Source organism: Eucalyptus grandis, chromosome 8 (genome assembly GCF_016545825.1).
Source record: "Eucalyptus grandis isolate ANBG69807.140 chromosome 8, ASM1654582v1, whole genome shotgun sequence".
In the NCBI taxonomy this organism is placed as follows: domain Eukaryota; kingdom Viridiplantae; phylum Streptophyta; class Magnoliopsida; order Myrtales; family Myrtaceae; genus Eucalyptus; species Eucalyptus grandis.
The window spans coordinates 7,599,869-7,621,406 of record NC_052619.1 but is presented as its reverse complement, the minus strand read 5'-3'; the positions used below and the strand labels follow the sequence as shown (position 1 = coordinate 7,621,406).

General features: G+C 37.0%; 1 pseudogene; it reads right to left on the bottom strand.

Annotated features, from left to right (window-relative positions):
- LOC104416126 overlaps positions 1-20,762 on the bottom strand; it is a 33,474-nt pseudogene extending 12,712 nt beyond the window's left edge.
- Between the last annotated feature and the right edge of the window lie 776 nt (positions 20,763-21,538).

Here is a 21,538-nt window from a genome sequence, read left to right as displayed (position 1 = left end):
GGCTTCTACTCCATTGACGAAGTTTATATATATTTGAGTGATTATGCAAGGTACTCTTCAGTTTACTTCTTTCTTTTGGTAAGGATACTTTCTCAGATTTCTGACGTGCTTATCATTCTTTTGAGATATCAAGTCCATTATCGAAAGGAATCACAAACATGCCATCTCGGTACGTTTCTGAGATGAAACTTGCTTTTTGTGATTCTAGCCTACACCATGTTTCACATTGTCCATTCTTCCATTGTCGGTTTTTCCAGGACAAGTAACAACAATGTTAGACGTACTCTGGATGTTGTTCCTTCGCCATTAAGTGCTGAAAAGTCTGTCGGTTCAAATGCTCTGGTCAAAGCAAGTTCTGAGAAAGTTAAAACTACACCAGCGGGAGAATACCTGACTGCAGCATTGAATGACTTCGATCCGGATCAGTATGTCAGTCTTGCTGCCATTTCTAATGGAGAAAACAAACTCTTGATGTTGGTATGCTTACTTAATGATATTCACGTGCATTTGAAAAATAATGAGGGGTGTTCATTAAGTGGAAAAGAAAAAATTCTGATGAATGTTTCATCACTGGTTTGTCATTCAACATGTATAAAGTTTTATCTTTTTATGGGTAGTAGTTTCGTGATCGAATCGCTATCAGTCGGTGTGCTTTGTCTTTGGTAAAGAACAATAGTGATTGGTGATAGTTTGTTACTTTATCTTGTAATTTTTATCTCAAAATTGTTCATTTGCACTTCTTATTGAGTGTGTTTCATTCATTTTGTCGAAGAAAACTCAAATGTTCAAGTGCTAGAAACAGAAGCATGAGCAAAAAGCTAATAAGAAGTCATGTAGAATCATTTAATATTACGAGAAGTAATTGCAAGTACAGTATATTTCATGAATATACAATTTCTGGTCTCCACAAAATTGGGCCTGAATGATAATTTTTTTTCACTATTTTAGAAAGAATTACAACATGCTGGTGAATGGATGCTGTCATCAAGGCAAGTGCTTCCAGAGAGCATGGACAAGCTATCTCTCCAAAATATATTTGTTAATCTACCATCTTGGTCTACTTGTACAGTGTAGGAAAACATTGGGTTTTGTTGTTCCATGCTATGAAAATTATTCAAAAGATTTTGACAATCTCCCTCAGTTATACTATTGGATCCTGTTGTTTGCAAATAATTTTGACAATCACGCAATTTAAAACCTAAGTTTTTGCTTCCTCCTGCTTCATTTGCTAAAAACATATATGCCATAGTTCCGCCAATGCCAGCTTTCATCATGTCAACTAAAACACCATTGTAAGTCTCGGACATGATTCTTCCACATCTAATCATATGCCTTTGATTTTCGGGAATAAAAGTATGATTATGCTCAGAATTATACTCTATCACTTCATAGACATCATTATCCACCTTAAACTTGATATGAGCAAGACAGCCACATCTAAATTCAAACCTCTCAAATTTCTTTTCTTCATCGGATGAGTTGACTGAATATCCCTCACAATTGCATACAAAAGTCCATCGAGATATTTTTCCTTTAGTATTTCTAACCAAATTACCCTTCCTTACTCCAAATCCTTTACTAATTGCATAGGCCACATACTTATTATATGCTTCAAGTTCATTTGAAAAAACCATTCATATTGCAAACTCAAAGTCTTTTTCCATATCATGCATTACATGTACAGATGAGAAGTTTCAAGCTGCAATTAAAAGAACAAAATATAATTATCCCACTTTTACTTAAGAAACAATATATGTTTCGAATAATACAAGTAAAGAATTACCTCCGATTAAGCCATCTAATAAATCTACATGTGCAACTTCACATCTAAACTGGGATTAACATGAAACACCAAATGCTTGACCTGTTAAAGAGGAACAACATGCAATCAGCAATAATTTTTCATTACTTCAAAGTAAAATGTCTTCAAAACTATGCAACATAAGTTCCAAATTGATCAAATATTTCGAGAAAAACAATTTCTTTTGTTTTACTGTTTGAAAAGGAATTGATAGTCCACATCGTATTTATCATTTTTGTTGTTTTAATTTGCACAGTTTTGTCTTTAGACAATAATTCAATCTTGAACATATGAAGTAATGAAAAATTAGAAGGTGTCCAATCTTTCTTGACAATAAACAACAATACTTGAATTTTCACTTTTTCTTTCTGATATGGCTAGTAATAGCACCTAGAGGGGGGTGAATAGGTGTTTAAATAATTTCTCGAGATATGAAAGCAATACTAGGCAAACAATAGAAAGGAAGCTCTCCTTTAGTTAACAAAGTAAAGCAGAGAGTAGGGAAGAGAAAATTGAACACAAGGTTTATAGTGGTTCGGCTTATTTCAAGCCTACGTCCACTCTTCTGCATTGACAGCCCACCGGCTGGATTTCACTATGAACAAAAGAGATGTTATAGCAATGCTTTCCCTTGATTCACAATGTAGATGATCTATCACACTTCCTCAAGGTATCTCAAAATATAGACTCTCTTTTGCGTACAAGATTTCGCTCAGCAAATGAATTGACTAAGAATCAAAGAGCTTCAGACTTTGGAATTCTTCTATCGTACACTCCTCGAACACCTGGAACGTCTTCCTTTTATACTCCTTTGTGCCATCATACCCATTGGCAATTACCAAAGGAATTCTTCCAATCCTCCCGTTGGACAAAATCAATTAGGAAGATTATTCGAGCTATTAAAGGAACATGTCGATAGCCCATCAATCCTGCTCGCCCATACAATCAGGATCTTAGTTTCCATAAGTAGAACCTTCCAATAATACTTCGGCAATCATCGGATCTTTAATCATTCTTGATTTGAATAAAGGAATCCATTATGTCATTTCCAGCCAGGAGATCTTCTCCAGTCGATAATGCCAAATCCTTAATGAAGTAGATCTGGATAGCCTTTCTTCAACGGATTAGAAACTATCAATGAGAATAGACTTTGAGTCTTGAGTCTGGTAGTCCGGAGGTCTTCAAACTTTAATAGTAGAGTCTACAAAACTTCAGACTAGACCGATAGAAACGTTTTGTCAGCTTCAAAATATTCCAGAAATATTTCTCCAACAATCTCCCTCTTTTTGATGGTGACAAAACTTTCCTAGAGATTTGAATAACTTTGACCTGCAAAATATTACTCAAGCAAATATGGATATCTTATAAAGATTAATGGCTTAATGATAACACTAGAATCTGCAACCACTAAAAATAGGTTAGTCTTGAATAAGGGTAAAACCATTCATAAGATATCAATAATACTTAATATAAGCAGCAGTCAAATCCAATCCAAATCCACATTCAATCAATCCTCATCCAGACACAGACATATAAGTCACACATCAAAACAAATTAAAAATTCAACAAGTTTAAGTTAAAAACATTTCAAATCTCGCATCTCTCCCCCTTTTTGTCATCATAAAAAAGGTTGAGATGGGAATAGAATGGAGTCAAGTTTGCTTGGGAATGCGAACAAGCTGGAAATCTCCCATGGACTGGATGATGCCTTCCAGCTTTTTCAATTCTTTATTCAGTTGATCCACCTCTTCACCTTTAGCATTGGCTTGAATTTGAAGAGCAAGAGCTTGGATCTGATCAGATAATGAAATGGAAGAAGCTTGTCCTGCATTCTTCAAGTTCTGAACTTCGCTTTCCAAAGCATATATCTGACCCCGCAATTCTAAAAGAACATCAATGATTCTGTGAAAATCTACTGAGTTATCAATCTGCGTACTGGCTTCGGCACGATCTGATGGAGTAAAAGCAGATGATGGTATATCAACATAATCACGCATATTTTGCGATGAAGCACCATGTCCCTCCTCAGGAAATTGAGAGGCATGAATGTCCTCTGGATCTACTGGAGATCGGCTGACTCCTTCACTATTAACAGGATATGAGGACATTCCTCTGTTCTTACCACCTCCCCCTGTTTCCATGGCTTCAGGTGGAGAAGAGAGTTCCTCATGCTCTTCTTCTTGTTGATTTTCTCTGTCTTCTTCTTCTTCAAACCTTTCCTTCTCTGCTTCTCTTTCTTTAGCTTCTCTCTCCTCTTCTTCCTTTTCCTCTGCTTCTCGCTCCTCTGTTTCCGCTTCTGCTTCTTCTTTCTTCTGTTCTTCTCTCTCCTCTGCCTCTTTCTCCTATCGTTCCTTTGATTCTGGAACAGAACAACTCAGCTTCTTCAATGCTATAGCAGAAATTGTGAGGTCATCCTCATCATCTTCATCAGTAATGAGAGCTTTTCTCTTTTTGGATGGAGCAAGCATGGGCTCCTTCCCTTTTCTTTTTGATGCATAAGAGACTTGATGAGATTTGACAGGGGTTTTTTCCTTAAATTTCTCCAACTCCTTGTCGAGTTCTTTCAGACGCATTTTGGACACCATTTTTAGTCCTACCACCATTTTGTCACATGGTCGAACGCAGAGAATTTGTGGAGGCTGAATATTCAAATGTCTGAATATCTTTGACACAAGACTTGGATGATGAAGTTGGCCCTTGTCCTTCACCACTACTCTATACATGTGAAACAGAATAATGTGAGGAAGAGAAAACTTTTTTCCAGCATTGATGGCATACATCAGCTTTGCCTCTGAGTTAGAAACATCAGTCTTGGAAGTTGATTTGGGTCTGAGGCAATTGATGACAATCTTGTGAAGCAGAATGTTGAACGCATGCATCCTTGAGTAGGAAATCCTCCCTCTATCATTTTGTCTTTAACAAGTTCCAATGTGGCACGAGCTATAGAGACACTAATGGGTTGATATCTCCCTCTCTCAACCCCAATCACATCTGCCAACATATCCACATCCACTACAAAGTCCTGATCTCGGACACTGAAGGAGATTCTACTCGCATCCAAGAAACTAAGATTTGAATAGAAATATGCAGTTAATTGAGCGTAGGCTTTTGTGGTGTCAAGACAGAATTGTTCAAGTTGAAGAAAACTGAACTTTTCCCTCAAATTTACATTCACAGCATCAAAGAAATTAAAATCCACACTCCTAAAGTTTATCACCCCACGCTTCAACAATTTGGAGTATAGATCCTTCTGTTCCTTCGATCTAAACAACTCTGTTCTTTTTCCTCGAATTTTCGCCACAACACCCATTCTCAGTTGAAATTCTCTGTACAATCTGTCATCATCATTTCCATCCATCGAATTAAATCCCCCAACACGCGGATCACTTGGGATATTTGCAAGGGTTTTTTCTGCCAACCCCTTAGGAGAAATTTCCAAACTCTCCATTTTTCGCAAAAAGATGTACTCATTCCCATATCCCTTGTCCTTAAGAAACTCATCGATGTAGTTCAATGGAGTACCAATGCTCTTTAAAGCACGGTAAAGCTTATAAATAAAATAGGGCTTTTGAACTCTTATAGGATCTGCGTCTTCGACGATTTCTTCCTCTTGTTGATGAACAGCATTCTGTGGACTAGATGGTGGAGAATGACGCTGCTAAGAATGTTGTGGGCTCTACTGTTGACTTGGTGACTCCTCTTTCTCGGTGAGATCAAAGTGAGTAGGCCCCTTACTCATTCGCCATGGTCCCCTGCTTGCAATCCTCGAAGACTTTCTTGAAGATGACATCTTTCTCAGTTTTTGAGAGATTCCTTGCTTGACTTTCCCAAGAAAGATGACAAATTTTTCGAAGATTAAACAAGGGAGAAAGACAGGAATGGAAGATCGATGCCTTTTAGGGTTTTGGAGTTAAGTGAAGAGGAACCGACTATGTATAGCTCAATCGAAACGGGGGAATGCTAAACGTCATAAAGGAAGGTTAAAAGATACCTTTTTAAAAAATAACTGCCTTTTTAAAAAATTAGATAACTGCCATTAACTCTTTTGAAAAGGAAAAATTGCACTTTTCACGAAAATTGAAGATAGCATAAATCAATTATGAATGGATAAATGATCGTACCTTTACGAGATTTAATAAAAGAGAAAATGAAATGACTTACAGTCAAGAACCATGATTGTTTGAGACTAAGAGTCTCTAGACTTTAACTTCTTCAAGTTTCAAGATGTTGAGTTTGGAACGGATGATTTCAAATTGATTTTTCTCCAAAGGCTTCGTAAATATATCCGCCAGTTGGTTCTTTGAGTCAACAAACTGAATCGAAACTTCTCCATTTTGAACATGATCTCTAATGAAGTGATGTCGAATCTCTATATGCTTTTCTCTTGAGTGAAGAATTGGATTTTTGGTAAGATTGATTGCACTGGTGTTGTCACAGTTAATCTCCGTGCATGAATCTTCAATTCCAAAGTCTCTTAACTGTTGTTTTATCCACAGAATTTGTGAACAACAACTTCCAAGAGCTACATACTTTTCTTCTGTTGTAGAAAGAGCTACTGTATTTTGCTTCCTTGAAAACCAAGACACTGTCCTGCTAACAGGTACCCGAGGTGCTCTTTTTATCAACTCTACAACTAGCTAGATCTGCGTCTGAATATCCAAGAAGAGTAAAGTCTCCCTTTTTAGGATACCAAAGGCTGATGCTTGAAGTTGAAGCAATGTATTTGATAATACGCTTTGCAACACTTAGATGAGATTCTTTAGGGTCTGCTTGAAATCTGGCACAAATGCAAACACTAAACAAAATGTCAGGTCTAGAAGCAGTAAGATAAAGAAATGAACCGATGATACTCCTGTATAGCTTCTGGTCAACTTTCTTTCCTCCTTCATCTTTGTCTATCTTCAAGGAACTTGACATTGGTATATCAGTCTTTTTGCAGTTTTCCAGTCCAAACTTTTTGACAAGATCATTAGCATATTTTTCTTGATGAATAAAAGTCCCTTCCTTCAATTGTTTCACCCATCATGCTCATTTCAAATTCATCCTGCATAGACTTAGAGAATTTCTTGCACAAACTTTCATTAGATGATCCAAAAATGATATCATCAACATATATTTGAACAAGCAAAAAACTTTTGCTTTCTCTTTTGATAAAAACGAGTAGTGTCTACTTTACCTTTTTCAAAGCCATTTTGAATTAAAAACTTACTCAGCCTGTCGTACCAAGCTCGGGGTGCTTGCTTTAATCCATACAAGGCCTTTTTCAGTCTGAATACTCAGTCTGTCTTCCTTGGGTCTTCAAACCCAGGTGGTTGTTCCACATAGACTTCCTCATGGATAAATCCATTTAGGAAAGCACTTTTGACGTCCATTTGGAATAACCTGAAATTCTTATAACAAGCAAAAGCAAGTAATAATCGAATTGCTTCTAACCTTGCTATTGGTGCGTAAGTTTCGTCATAGTCTATCCCTTCTTCTTGCGTATATCCCTTGGCCACGAGTCTTGCTTTGTTTCTTACGACTTTACCTTTTTCGTTCATCTTGTTCCTGAAAACCCATTTAGCTCCGATAATAGATTTACCTTTTGGTTTAGGAGTTAACTCCCAGACATCATTAATACTGAATTGTTTGAGTTCTTCTTGCATAGCTTCAATCCAACTTTCATCAAATAAAGTTTCGTCTATGCTTTTTGGTTCTATTTCAGAAATAAGAGCCACAGCATTAGACTCTTCGCGCCTTTTGGATCTTGTGCGAATTCCTTTATTAATGTCGCCAATAATGAGGTCTTTGGGATGACTGGACTTATGCTTCCAGTTACTGGTTGATTTTTCAGGTTGATGATCACTTCCTTCATTTGAATCTTCAATAACCATTTGTTGCTGGACTTTCAGAGTCTAAGTTGCTTCTTGAGATTTAGACTTTGTAAAGTCTGGAGCAAGTTCAGATTCTTCAAGATGAGTCTGAGCAGATTCTTTTTGCATAGAATCCTTGAATTTGACATTCATTGATTCCTCCATAGATTGACTCTTCTTGTTATAGACTCTGTAGGCTTTGCTTGAGGTAGAATATCCAAGGAAGATGCCTTCGTCTGATTTTTCTTCAAATTTATCAACTCTATCATTTGCATTTTTCAATATAAAGCATTTGCATCCAAACACATGAAAATATGAAACAATAGGCTTCTTTCCTTTGAATAACTCATAGGGTTTTTTTTTTCAAGAATAGGCCTTAGAAAAACTCTATTGATAATGTAACATGCTGTTGAAACTGCTTCAACCCAAAATCGTAAAGAGATGTTACTTTCAATTAAAAGAGTTCTAGCCATTTCTTGAAGTGATCTATTCTTTCTTTCCACAACTCCATTTTGCTCTAGAGTATGTGGAGAAGAGAACACATGCTGAAAACCAGATTCATCACAGAATTTTATAAAATCTTGATTTTCAAATTCACCTCCATGGTCTGTTCTTATACTCGAGATAACATATCCTTTTTCAGACTTATTTGTCAGGAAATATACCCAAGTAAATCATGAGTAATCATCCACAATTACTAGGCAATATTTCTTACCTCCAATGCTCTGAGTTCTGGTTGGTCCAAAAAGATCCATATGCAGAAGCTGCAGTACACGATTAGTGGAAACTTGATTTATTGGTTTAAAGAAATTTCTTACCTACTTTCCCAATACGCATGGTGTGCATAGATCAGACTTTTGGTATGATAATTTGGGTAGACCTCGAACAAGCTTCTTTGCTGAAATTTTGGCTATCTGCTTCATATTAATATGCCCAAGCTTTCTGTGCCATAAGCTCGCTTCATCTTGAATTGAGATTAGACATTGCGATTCATCTGGTTCCACATCCAAGAGGTAGATATTTCCATGTCTTCCACCCATGAATGACTGAGTAGAGTCTTTACTGGTTCCTGAACATATTCCCTCTTGAAAATTGATTTTAAAACCAGTGTCACACAACTGACTAATACTGAGCAGATTGTAGTTGAGTCCTTCAACTAGGGAAACATTGCTTATTGTGAGCTTTCCAATCTTTACAGTTCCAAATCCCACAATTCTTCCTTTGCTGTTTCCTCCAAATGAGACTTTTCCACCATTTACTTGAACGAGCTTAATGAAGCAATTTGAGTCTCCTGTCATATGTCTTGAGCATCCACTATCCAGATACCATTTTACCTTTTTCTTGATAGTGATCTGCATTTAAAAAGACTTAAGCTTTATTTGGTACCCATATTTTCTTGGGTCCATTGGTGTTAGTATGATATGCGGTTTTTGCCCATATTTTCTTAATAGGTTTCCAAAACATAGGACACTCTTTTTCAAAATGATATGCACTATTACATTTTGAACATCTGAGAGCATTTTGACCCACTGGTTTTACAAATACTTTTTGAAAATGATTTTTGTAAAATGTCTTTGAAGGTCTCTGCTTAATTCTTTCCTTCACTTTAGGAAAATCAATTAAAGGAATTATTTCTGCTATCATTCCTAAACCAGATTTATTGAAATAAGGTCTTTGTGCTGAAAGAATTTTTTCAAGTTTCTCGGATCCTATTGAGAATCTTTTTGAAATATTTGATAAGTCATTTTTTAAAAATGCATTTTCTTTCAAGAGATTATCTTCACTTTCTTTAAGAGTAGAAACATTCGTGTCTAAATGTTTCAACTGTTCTTTCAAAATATTTCCTTGTTGTTTTAGTGCAGAGTTTTCCTTTTTAAGTTCGGAAATCCTTTTAAGAGAAGTCTTAAAACTAAAACACATCTCATCAATGTATTTGGAAACTTTAACAGGGATTTTAAAATTACTTATCTCAAATTCACTGTCTGAATCTGAGTCTGGCTTGGAGTTTGAATCTGAATCGGATTGTGCCATTAGACATATATTGGTATAATCATCATCACTTTCTTCACACTCTGTATCACTCCAGGTTTCTGCTTTAAGAGCCTTTCGATACTTTTTAGCTTTTCCTTTCTTCTTTTTCAGAAGAGGACATTTGGGTATGATGTGTCCCTTTTTCTTACATTCAAAGCAGACTACATCTTTGTTTGATTCATCATCATCAACAGACTTGGTTTGTTACTTTTGAAAACTTTGTTTCTTTGGATTGAATCTTCTTCAGTTTCTGTTCAACTTCCCGAATCTTCTTATCATGAGAGCAAGCTCCTCATCATCCATGTCGTCTTCATAATATGTGACATCAGAATCATCATTGGATTTTAATGCAATGGATTTCTTACCTTTAGGATCTTCGTCTTCATTGATTTGTTCCACTTCATAAGACTGAAGAGTTCCAACCAACTCATCGACAGATAGTGGCATGATTCTTTGTGTCTCTCTTATTGAGGTCTTTATGTGATTCCAATCCTTGGAGAGTCCACGCAGTAACTTGTTTACCTTCATGGGATCAGAAATTGGTTGACCTTGATTTTGAAGACCATTCACGATTTTTGTAAAACGACTAAACATGTTAGTTATAGATTCTCCTGATTTCATTTTGAAGGCTTCATATTGACTGAGGAAAATGTTGATTCTGGTCTCTTTCACTCGATCAGTTCCTTCATAAGTGATATGTAATCTATCCCAGACTTCTTTTGCTGTAACACACGAAGATATTATGTTATATTCAGTAGGTGACAAAGCACAATATAAAGAATAAATTGCTTTTGCATCAAGAGCTTGTCTCTTGATTATCTCTTCCTGAGTCATTTCACTTGACTCAACAGTTTCTTTTCCTCTCTCTAAGACAGATGCAGCTTTAGGAATGATTCATTTTTCTACAACGTCCCATTCCAGAGGATCATTTGATTGTAGGAACGCTTTCATCTTGTTTTTCCAAATATTGTAATCATTTCCATCAAAGTAAGGTGGTCTGGTATTGTTTTGCCCTTCCACCAGCCCTGGAGCTAGCATACTAGCTATGGATCTTTAACTCTGAAGTAAAACACTTCAAACAATGTGAGTACACAAGCTCTGATACCAATTGATATGGCTAGTAATAGCACCTAGAGGGGGGTGAATAGGTGTTTAAATAATTTCTCGAGATATGAAAGCAATATTAGGCAAACAATAGAAAGGAAGCTCTCCTTTGGTTAACAAAGTAAAGCAGAGAGTAGGGAAGAGAAAATTGAACACAAGGTTTATAGTGGTTCGGCTTATTTCAAGCCTACGTCCACTCTTCTGCACTGACAGCCCACCGGCTGGATTTCACTATGAACAAAAGAGATGTTACAGCAATGCTTTCCCTTGATTCACAGTGTAGATGATTTATCACACTTTCTCAAAGTATCTCAAAATATAGACTCCCTTTTGTGTACAAGATTTTCCTCAGCAAATGAATTGACTAAGAATCAAAGAGCTTCAGACTTTGGAATTCTTCTATGGTACACTCTTCAAACACCTGGAACGTCTTCCTTTTATACTCCTTTGTGCCATCATACCCGTTGGCACTTACCAAAGGAATTCTTCCAATCCTCTCGTTGGACAGAATCAATTAGGAAGATTATTCGAGCTATTAAAGGAACATGTCGATAGCCCATCAATCCTGCTCGCCCATACAATTAGGATCTTGGTTTCCATAAGTAGAACCTTCCAATAATACTTCGCCAATCATCGGATCTTTAATCATTCTTGATTTGAATAAAGGAATCCGTTATGTCATTTCCAGCCAAGAGATCTTCTCCAGTCGATAATGCCATATCCTTAATGAAGTAGATCTGGATAGCCTTTCTTCAACAGATTAGAAACTGTCAATGAGAATAGACTTTGAGTCTTGAGTTTGGTACTCCGGAGGTCATCGGACTTTAATAGTAGAGTTTGCAAAACTTCAGACTAAACTAATAGAAACGTTTTATCAGCTTCAAAATATTTCAGAAAGATTTCTCCAACACTTTTGAGATCCATCGAGAAAAAAATTCCCAAGAGATGAGAGCAGCTTCCCCAGGCTTCTTTTAGTACGCTTGACAGATTGGACAAGTGCTACATATGCAATTTGAATATATCAATTGTTATTTTCTTGGAATGGTTAGGATGAATCTTAAAATCTTCAATGGGCTGCTCTCATAATTTAGTTAGCAAATAATCAATTTTAGTTACTGAAAGAGCTCTAGTTAAATAGTTAAGGTAATCAAGTCTTCAATTTTGAAATCTTTGGTTGTGCATGCATTAAGATGACACTTCCTTGTGTTGATTAGGGTTTTTAGCCAACCCTCAACAATGGCTAACGGTGACTCCTTTTGAACATATAGATTAGGAGAACCAATGTTGGTACGGACTTTGAAAAGCTCACGCTTTACAAGTATCTATAAATCTACTCCCCCAAAGACAGTCCTCGAAAGGCAAGTCGCAAGAAACTTTTAATTGGAATTAGTTTTCTTAAACCTACTTTCCACAAAAAGACAATTGGGACCAAGGATTTCAGTGTGACTAGCCAAGCCCTTGGGGGGTTGAATTTCAATTGTAACAGCGAGTTGAGGCCAAAATGCAATCTTCAAATGCGGGATCAATTTGCAAATGTAACGAAATTTGCCTAAGCTCTTAAATCATCATTTTTATCATTTGACCCCCAATTAGTTTGAAACCGAATGGGGGCTAGGTTAGGTTGATCAAATCAAGCCAAAAGGACTAAATGAAATCATAATAGGCATTCTCTAATAAGAAAATGGCCTACTTTGATGGATTTTCTTGCAAAATTAAGTGAAGAAAATTGCAAATTTCGGTAATGGGCTTAAAATAATATACGTAGACTTTTCAATTGATCAAAAACTCCAACACAATTGATGGATTAAGGCACTTAAACCAATTGACAAAAGTTAGTCCACAATTTGGCCATAATTCAAAGTTACTGAGTAAGTAATTGTGTAGCCCCATTGTATCCTACTCAACTACCCTATTAGCCCAATCTTTGGGTGAGATGGAAGACCACTTTATGTGCAAATAGAAAATAACTAGCCATGGATAATTTAAGAAGAGAGAATGAAAATTTCATTTAAACTAGCCAATTCAGCAACGATACAAATTTGAAAATCTAATAGAGAGTTGGTGAAACAGCTCAATTGACAGCCTTTTCGTGTGGGCAAGGATTGACCAAAAGCTTGCTTGATTTAGCATACACACTCCATGAAGTACACTCTTCCGAAACTTAAAGGGTTGAAGACGAGGCAACTTAGAGAGTTCTCCATGACCTCCACAAACCACTCAAAAAACTGATGTTAATCCAAAAATTTTGGATAGACTTATTGAGAAAAAATGCAATCTTCATAAACTCCTTGCCAAAACTAGCTAAAATCTTAGGAGAAGTACAGCCAAAATGCCAAAACTTGACATGGATGGACACTTAAGTGCCAAAAGTTAGAAAAGTGACACTTAAGTGTCAAAATCGGAACAAAATAAATCACTTAAGTATCAATCCTGCCAAAATGCTGATGTGGCGATTCTCCGATGAAATAAGTGCAAAACGGCATCTTTTGCATGCCGACGTGACTAGACAATGCAAATGCTATTTTTAGGTAGCCTGCATATATTGAGAAAAATGACTATATGGGTAGTTCTATTTTTGGACAGTAACATTAATAGTAATTCCAATGGCTTTTTACTTTTCCAATCTACCTCCAATGAATAGATTGAAGATGGTTAAGAATGAGAAAATCTCAAAAGTTAAATGTTTGAGAGAGACACGTGTTAAAGTCTAAAACTTGCTACACATTGTGTTTTAAGCAAAATGCTCTCCTTCAATTATCTTTATAAGTACTATATTCATGCTATATGATAATTGTGCTAAAAGTCAAATGTACAAGAGTAAAAGTAGTAGTTGAATCCTAATAGTGTGATCTATCAAGGGATGGGATCAGTCTTGTCGATTGTAACTTTTTAGGTAGATTACTAATGCAATTTGGCCCAATTTGTGGTTATTACTCTAAAGAGTGAATGTAGGCTTGGGGACAAAAACAAATCACTATATATCGTTATATGCTACTATTTTTTTTTATTACTTCCACGAGTACATATTATGCTCAGGAGATTTGAAACATCATCTTGATCAGATCTTAGCATCAGTTATTTTCCATGAAAGATTGTCAAAGTTTTTAAAACAACCTATTCACCCCCATATGTTGTTTTGTTAGCCCCCAATGAAAATAAGTACTAGTGCAATCACAAAATCACACAAGGTTGCTAAGGTTAGCACAAGCGAATACTGATACAGTATTGTGCTTAAATTAGCTACAAAAATTAGTGCAAGTGCAAGCACAAAATTGTAGTAAGTTGATGATGTAAGCGTAAACCAATACAAGCAAGTGTAGTCTTATGCTTATATCAGCTGCAAAATAAGTGCTGGCATAAGCACAAAACTGCATCAAGGTAATACTGCTTGCATTAATAGCACAAGACTAAACACAATTTACACAAAAAATAACAACCATAAAAGTAAAACAAAAATAGGAAAAGGCAAAAGCATAGACAAAAAACATTATTTATCTGAATATTCATTAGTTAATCTAAATATGATAAAACATCTCAAAACCAAACATATAAAGCTATTGCAATAACTCCAACAATCGATATTAACCTCCCATCAGGCAACTTCTCCTCTCACCAAACATCTCAAAACCAACCCAAACAAAATCATTTGTAGCAACTCTAACAATCAATATAAACATCCATCAATCAAACCCCCATCCCCCTCCCCCCAAAAAAAAAAAAAAAAAAAAACACTAGATCTAGCACTTTCTCATCAATCAACACAACCCTATAGTTCATTTTCCTTTTGATGGATTTTTGATTTAGTTCATAATCCTTGCACTCTTTCTAATTAGAGCTACACCTATAGGTACTTGAATTAACTTTCTCGTCCCAAGTATCTTCTTCTTAATGGCAGCCATTCTCCTTATAGGAGAGCATAATGTCATTTGATGGAAACTTTCCATAAATGATATTGATTTTATGGTAATAATGCTAGTATCATTATTGGTGCCAGCATCAATTGGTTTAGATGAAAGAAGTATAGAGTTTTTTGTTGGTAGCTATTTTGGACTACACCCGATATCACCTTCTTTGGAGCCACCTCTCTTGTGTTTGAACCTAACACTTGTGTTGTCTGTTTTTGTGCAACTTTTGGTTGAGTTTCTTTGGGCTTGTTGTTGGGTTCTTTTTATGGGTGTAGCCCACGACCCTTGACTAGGGCCACCTTAAAAGATTAACATCTTCAAACTGTTCTCAAACTATAAAAACATACACATATTGTCAACAATCAAATACTATAAATTAAATGAACAACAATTATAAAACTTATATTCAAAATTGTCATTTTAATAGCGAAGTCTGTAAATAAGCCATGACTATATTACCTTATCCTTTTACTAAAAGCCTATCTTATTCACTATGGTGCCTCACTTTTCAAAAACCTATTTAAATGGTCTTCTTATCACATGAGAAAGACATAATGAACTTAATTTTGCCAACATATCGACATAAAACAACAAAAATACAAATTGTACAACTTATTAGATATTTTCTCTCCGTCTATGTAATAGTCGACTCAAGGGTTGGCCTTGCACCTACAGCAAGCCCTTTAGCTGGTCTTTCAAATAAACCTTTAATTGGGCCTTTAATCAACTTTGTACTAAGCCTTACATCAGGCCTTACAAATGTCTATTATTGTTTCTTCAATTTTCGACCTCCCTTATTGTGCCCTTACTTACACACAAAACAGGACGTGCAACAGCTGAATCATAAGAACACTTACATTTCATTTTACCCACAAGTTTATCATTATCTTGATTCTCATTCTTTGAACTCTTAGTCTCATTGTCAATGCTACTTTCTTCATATTTAGTGTCATTTTTATCAACCCACCAGTTGAGATCTATGTGATTCTCCAAGTGTTACAACTTTATTTTTCTAAAATTCTCTCTACTTTTGCCTTAACTGTGCAAGTTCCTCGTCGTCATCACTTGAGCAATTCATATTTGCAGAGTTTCATCATCTAACTTACTAGATAGAGCAACTTCCCAATTTAATCCAGTCATTTCTTCATCACCTGTGTCTTCGGTAGAGACTTTGGGACATGTAACCCTTTATTGAACTTTCTCTAATACACAAGTTATATGCCTTGCCTCCCTCTCCTATTCTCCTTCATCTAAAATAGATCCATTTCTAGCTTGAGTAGTTGGTTCAATATCATCTTTTACTTCTCCTATTTGAGTGTTCTCGTGATCTTCATCATCATCGTGACACTCAACATTCACTTGAGCTTCCTCACCATGAAGATAATGGAAAAAAACAAAAAAACGAAAAAAGATATCCCTAATGCCATTACCATCATGGAAGTATCTCAAAGCATCCTTCGGCTCTTAGAATGCAAATTTTCTATTCTGCATCCTAACTATTGCACTATATCCCTCTTAAAATTAATAAATGACAACCTATTTATATTGACAAAGATAGTGTCTAACATTTCCACCAACGTATTTCCACTAATTGCTATTAATAACAAAATCCCTAACATAGGAGGTGATGGGTGCAGTATCGTCTCCTATACCGACACTGCACCCAAGAAATAAAAATTAGCTTTTGTGACCACTATGAAGACCAGATGATAACTTCACGTGAGTACCCTATAATCACACCTTTGATTAAACAATGACTCGGCGAGTACAAAGCAACAAAGCTAGCATCGGAGTGATTAAACAAATTGAGGTCCCCTTGTGTGACTCCTCCTCTAGCACCAACATCCCCATAATTGCACAAAAAACCAAGCCCTAATTTTTTCCTATGAGCCCTAATTTCGTAACAGTTGAGCGAGTAAAAGAGGATGACGAACCTTGGGTGAGTGATTGAGTGAGAGCGTCAAAGTTGGCACCGAGCGAGTGACAGTGACAAGGAGAGATGATAAAACACAAGTATTGAGTGACGGTGACCAACCAATACCTATTTTCAGAGTCAAGCGTGCAATGTTGTTTTTTAGGCAAGTCAACCATGTTGTCTCCTCCGACATCATTGAGGATGTCCACATGGACTGGTTTTTTATTAAAAAAAATGCCAACTCATATTAAATTCTTATTATAAAATGCACATAACTTTTTCGGTAGGATTTCTCTAAGTAATCGTTTTTTCCCCAATTTGACACTTAATTGAGTTGGCAAAAAATTGACACTAAAATGAGCACCGCATGAAACTTTCAGCACTTATAATGTTCTTATGCCAAAAAACGAGTTAGGACAAGAGCCACCACCATACACAATACGGTTCATTTTGATGAGGTCAAATAGGATGCCCTATTCCCCCACCACATGAAGGGTGTGTTTGGAGATATGTTTATGCCTAAGTTACTTGCACCCTATCTCCTTATTATTCTACATTGATTTCTGGAGTTCACATGAAGGGTGCGTTTGGAGATATGTTGATGCCTAGGTTACTTGCACTCTATCTCCTTATTATTTCTACATTGATTTCTGGAGTTCACATTTTGTTCTAGCTCTCTATCTCCAATAACTTTGAAATGTTCAGTTGATTCCATGCGCTTGGTTGCTCATTGATAGAAGCAGTCATTCTTTGACTATGTAGCTATTAACTTCCACAAGTTAGGACCACCGGCCGCGGTGACTCCACTGGATAAGGCCCTGCTGATCCTCAGCCCAGAGGTGAAGGGTTCAAAACCCAAGGGAGACGCTAGGTGTATTAAGTGTGGCTCAGGGATGGTGGGTCCTCCTGCTTAAATGTCACTTGGGGGTTTACGGCGTGGCTGTCAGCTGCAAGCCGATTCCTCCAGCACCAAAAAAAAAAAAAAAAAAAAAAAAAACTTCCACAAGTTAGGCATACAAAGTGGTTGTGCAAACTCATGAAGCCATGTGCATTCATTGCGTGCCATGAGTCATGCCCATTTTTCGATACAAGAACAAGTACAGAGTCAACACCCAACTGCCCGAGTCTCGTCTGTTTTGCTATTCACACTATGACTCCTGAAGTCACTCTCAAGGGACTATTGTTACGAGTCCCCTGACTAATAGTTATCTCTCGCTAGGATCATGACAAACTTTCATTTGACTGAGTAGTTGACTGTCGGGTTGGAATACAATGAATCTTGATTCGAATAGCAGTGTCTCCCGCTTATATTAACCTTGGAGACCATGTGAATGAAGCCTTATTCAATATATGTAGACATGATAGTTTACGTATATTTATAGGAATTAATCCATCCATGAGGTAAGGATAGCCCATGTCATAGGAAATTCGTGCATTTGAAATATTGCTGATGCTTTGAGACGGACTAATAAATTCTATAGTATCAATGAAAATTAGCTTTGCATTTTAATTTCAGCATGTGAACTAATGGTTTGCTACATGATGTGTACATCACACATGATGTGTAATGACGTGCAAGTTTCTTATCAATTAGAAAATATAATACTGTATTTTGATCGATCAAAGGCATTATTCAATACTTTCACTTAGTGAACAATGTTGGGCATTGTTTGGTGGAGACAAAACGCTCAAATAAGAGCGTTTGGAGACCTGAGTAAGGCACTCAAACCTTATAAAATTCCTTAGGATCATTCTTTCACTCAACCTATCTACCTTTTTCTTTTTCAAAAAAAGGGCGAAGTGCTCAAGAATTCTCAATGAAACTATCTACGCTTTTCAGCCAGCTAGAAACCTATGAGAAGTCCTGATCGTAATGTCTGTTGACCCTTTCTTATGCAAAGAAGAAATTCGTTGACCCAACAACTGCCCTTTCTCTTCATTTCTTTTTCCAATTGCTAAATTGGTTCGTGAGTCACACAAGCAATTTTGATCCCTTAGAGACACAGACCGGTAGCGTAAGTTGCTTACCAAACTCTGATTCAGCAATTCTAGAAGTCTTGACTAATCTTTCAAAGCTAGTGTATTTGGTTCTGTATATAAAATAACTGTATCTTTTTACTATTTAGGCTTTGTATATATTATACTCTGGGTTTCATTTTCATTCAATCATGTCCTTTAAGTCACACTTAAAGATCCAAAAATGACACGTGAGAGCGACGATATTCAATTTCGGATATTCAAGTGATATATAGATAGTAACAGCTTATGTTTTTCTCTTTATGTCCGCTATATTATCTTCGTAAGATAGTAATAAGGATCTTGTTAACAAGCGTGTAGCTGTTAAAAATAATTTTATAAAAATATTTCAATTTTCAAAATAATTCTTACACATTTCATCTAAACAGTCAATGTGTCAAAAATTATTATATTTCCTTAATTGGTTAACAAGTACCCCTGAGGTATTCTTTGACGAATTTACAACCATTATTAAGGATAGCAAGCGTGATGCTTTGAGCTATTCAACATATCCATACATTATTTTATGGATTTCGTGAAGAAACATCATTATGTACTTGGTAAGCAGTAAGAAAAAAGAAAGAAGAAAATATTACAACTTTTAAAGTATAGATTATTCTCATGCTATGTGAAATCAATATTTTAAAATTAAATTATTGTCCAAGAATATTTGGCAATTGAAACAATGCAAACAAAATCCATATTATAAAGGGATAATCACGTGAATGGTCTCTGAATTTTTAATTTCCATGAACTTTATTCTAATGTCAATGTGATCCATAGATTTTTAATTTATTGAATGAATTTATGAATTTTTGGTACATGTTCAATTTTTCGTTGAACTCTATGAAAATATTCAATGTTTTCTCATTAATTCAAATTCAGAGACAAAATTTAACATTTTTATATATTCTTAAGACTAAATTGAATAGGTACTAAATTTAAAAGTTTAAGAACGATATTGCATGTTGAGCTAAAGTATATGAACCACATCGAACAAATTAAAAGCTCATGGACCACATTACACATTAGAGTAAAGTTCAATGCTCAGGGACTATTCTGGTCATTTTCCCTATTATAAACTAGTTTCCTACAACTAGCAATTGTCATTTCTTAAATCTATGAATTATTGTTTATACTGTAAATTTAGGTCAACTATTGTAATGTATGGACCTATCAACCGTTATTTCTACTTTTAGTAATTGCCATATCTATTACCTATTGATATTATTGATGAGGTTTTGTTACTGAGAGGACTCCAAAAAAATGAACCCTAATGTTGACGCCTAAAATTAAAAAACAGAAAAAACAAAAAAAGCAGCCCCCGCATGGGCCTTTGGCCCATCATCGCCTCAAGCCCGGCCCCTCCACATCGTCTTCTTCCTCGCGCCACTGGAGAGCACGCGCGGGCAGGTGCAACGCCGGAGAAGCATGAGCGGACAGCGGTCGCATGCGGAGCAGAGGGGCAGGTGGCGTCGACGGGATGTGACCGGAGGCAGCGATGAGGGCAGATGGGACAGCGGTCCAACTGGCGGGTCGAAGCCTCGCCGACCGGCTGCTCCCACGCCTATAAATAGAGGCGAGCCACCGTCAACAGAGCGGACACAGAGAGAGAGAGAGAGAGGGCAGCCGAGGCTTGGGGTCCCCTGAGAGACTTCGGGGAGCTTGAGTTCAGGCCGGCCGTGGTGTGGTGAGCTCGGAGGGGTCCCCGAGAGACTTCGGGGAGCTTGACGAGCGAACCCGAGGGAGAGAGAGAGTGTCCCGGCCAGATTCGACCGAGCCCAGGTCTCGCCGTCGCCGTCGTCGCTCGCCGTTTCTCCACCGTCGTGAACCGCCCTCCTGCCGTCGCCGTCCCCGTTCGAGAGAAGGTAAAAAAGGCGTCGTCGTTCATCATAGCCGTTTTCCGTTGACCTAGCCGTCGTCGCCATTGCCGTTGTCGCCTTCGCCATCGCCGCCGTCGCCACTGTCGCCACCGCCGTCACCGCTACGCCTCTGTCCTCTCCCTCCGCGGCGCCGCGATTTGGAAACCCTAGAGTTCCTGATTTTCCGGGTCGCGACCCCGGGTTGTCGGGTCGGACCCGGATCGGGGACCGGGTAAGGAGTCCGTAAATCCCGGGGGCGGCGGAAGGCCGGGTCATGATTCGGGTCGGATCCGGGTAGGGTTCGCCAGGGAGTCGGGTCGCGAGGTCGGATCGGATCCGGGTCGTCGAGCCGGGCGGTGTCCGAACGCCCGCCACGACGCCGTTTCAAATATAAAAAAAAAAGTTCTGAGTCGGGCCCGCTTTGCAGGCCCGTCCGCGGGTGGGTCGCTGGCCCGGGTCGGACCCAACCCGCGGATCCGAGGCCGAGTCGATTTTTATATTATTTTAATATAAAATAATATTTTTAATAAATAAATAAATAATAAATATTTTATTTTCGAAAAATAAAAAATAATAAAAAATAATTTATTTCCCAAAAATATTAAAAATATTTAGAAAATACTTTATTTTCCAAAAAATCAAAAAATAAAAAAATTCATATTTTCCAAAAAATGTCAAAAATCCAAAAAAAAAGTCAAAAATTCATGAAAAAGCCAAAAAATTCAGAAAAAGCAAAAAAGACTTGTATTTTTCCAAAAATACCAAAAAACCCCAAAAATCCATTTTGTGTCCAAAAATTAGAAAATGACTCAAAAATGTTTTCCTCCAAAAAATGCATGGAAAATCCCTCGAACATCCAAAAACCTTAGTGTTTAAACAAGATTAGGTACCGAAAGGGCATTAGTGATTAACTAGTGTAATCAAGTCCCCGATCCTAATTTCTTCGGTTGCGCAGAGTGAGTATTTCTCCCGATACTTCACTTGGGTTTCTAATCAACCCACCCCAAATCGATTAGTGGCGACTCCAATTTAAAAATTGATTTACAAGTTAA